Genomic DNA, 1,786 nt, shown 5'->3' with positions numbered 1-1,786 from the left:
ATGCGTTATTATGGTTAGTATTGTTAATTAAGCACTCCCTATCAGGTAATCGTTTCTTGCCCAGGCGAAAAGCTGTTCCCACATTAATCTCAGGGACCTATCCCTCAGAGCTGGTAGGTGCTCATGAAGATGGGGAAATGATTGTTCTATGCCAAAACAAATGCTGTGTAATACACAACTACCCTCCTTCTTTTCAGATATTTTGATCTCCTTATGTGGTATACAAATTGGTGTGATAGGGCTTTAGGGTTATTATCATCTGCGGGCAGCATTTACTCCTGGGCAGAACACCACGTTAGTTATTTAACTTTCTAGACAATACAGTAATATGCGGTACCTGCATGTGCGAGAGAAAACGAAAAGAGAACATACAAGTGTTTATAGTGGTGTATACAACATTCTACTTCATCATTTAATGTTCTTTACTCAATGGTGTGATGAGCATCGCAGGGCTGAGCAAGTTTTTCCTTCGTTTGGGACCTTGTAACCATGGGATGGGTTAGGGGTGATTTTTCGAATTCCGTTAAAATGTCCGTGGCTGGGGGTAGATCGGGGGTAGAGTCACAATTGTACTCTTTGGCTGTTGCTGTGTGGTTGTCCGCCGATGGTGCTGCTGATGATGTCGTCTGCACGGTGGCCCTATTGTCAACGCGAGGGCGGGTCTTGTAGTTGTAGGGCTTAACGTCGTGAAGATGAGTCCAAGTGTTTTTACTTGCCAACTTTACTGCTTGAGGAGCTACTGCCTCTACCAAGTGTGGCCCCGTGAAACGGGGTTCATTCCACTTACGATTAAAGTTCCGGAGGAGAACACTGTCGCCCTCTGTAATTTTACACAGTCTTTGCTGTTCTTGTTCTTCAGGCTGATTCTTCGTGTTGGGTGTTCTTCGACCCACCCCGCGTGCGCTCGAGCTGTTGAGAGATAAAGGCGACACTAGTAATTAAGGAAGACACATATTGATGCATTTCATCACCAAAAACATTTGCAGAACTTTCATTGTCAGTTAGTGCCCTTGATGCGGGCGTTAAAGGGAGACGCATTTGATGACCAGCGACCACCTCGTGGGGGGTGAGGTGGAGGTCGGAACCTGGTCTATTTCTCAACTCGAATAGTGCCAAGGGGAGGCAGTACAACCAGCTCTTCTTGGTTGTCTGCTGAATCTTTGCTATCTCTTCCTTTAGGAGGCCGTTCAGGCGTTCACATACGCCATTTGCTTGCGGGTGATATGCGCATGCAAATTTGTGCTTTATTCCCAGAAGGGCAGTGATGTGCTGGAATAGTTTGTTTGCGAAGTGCGGGCCGTTGTCTGACCGTAGCACTTCACATACGCCCCACCTACGGAAGACCTCTCTGACTAAAAACTTGGCAGCTCTGAAAGCGTCTGCGTGTGTGCAGGGCCCAGCTTCGATCCACCTTGAGAAGGGGCACACTACTACTATTATGTACCTATGTCCTTGACATACATTGATCATGTCAATGTAGTCAATGTGAAAGTGTAGAAAGGGTCCTTCTGGCCGGGGTATAGTACCTTTTGTCACTTGCAGCGTGTGACCGGCCGTGAACTGTTGGCATGTTAGGCATTTGCTGATGAAGTTGGCAACGTGGGAGTTTAAATCGGGACAAAACCAGTTTTCCTTAATTTGTGCTGCAATCATTTCCTTTCCTGTATGTGCTGGATAATGTAGCTGAGTAAGTGCAGTTTTTAACAGTGCTAGTGGCATAACTACTCTTCCAGTGTTATTCTGTCACCATAATGCGCCCTTAGGGGACATTGTGCACCCTCTTTTT

Source organism: Ambystoma mexicanum, chromosome 9 (assembly GCF_040938575.1).
Source record: "Ambystoma mexicanum isolate Mex_15411 chromosome 9, UKY_AmexF1_1, whole genome shotgun sequence".
NCBI lineage: Eukaryota > Metazoa > Chordata > Amphibia > Caudata > Ambystomatidae > Ambystoma > Ambystoma mexicanum.
The sequence above is the reverse complement of the archived record's forward strand: the minus strand, read 5'-3'. Positions refer to the sequence as shown.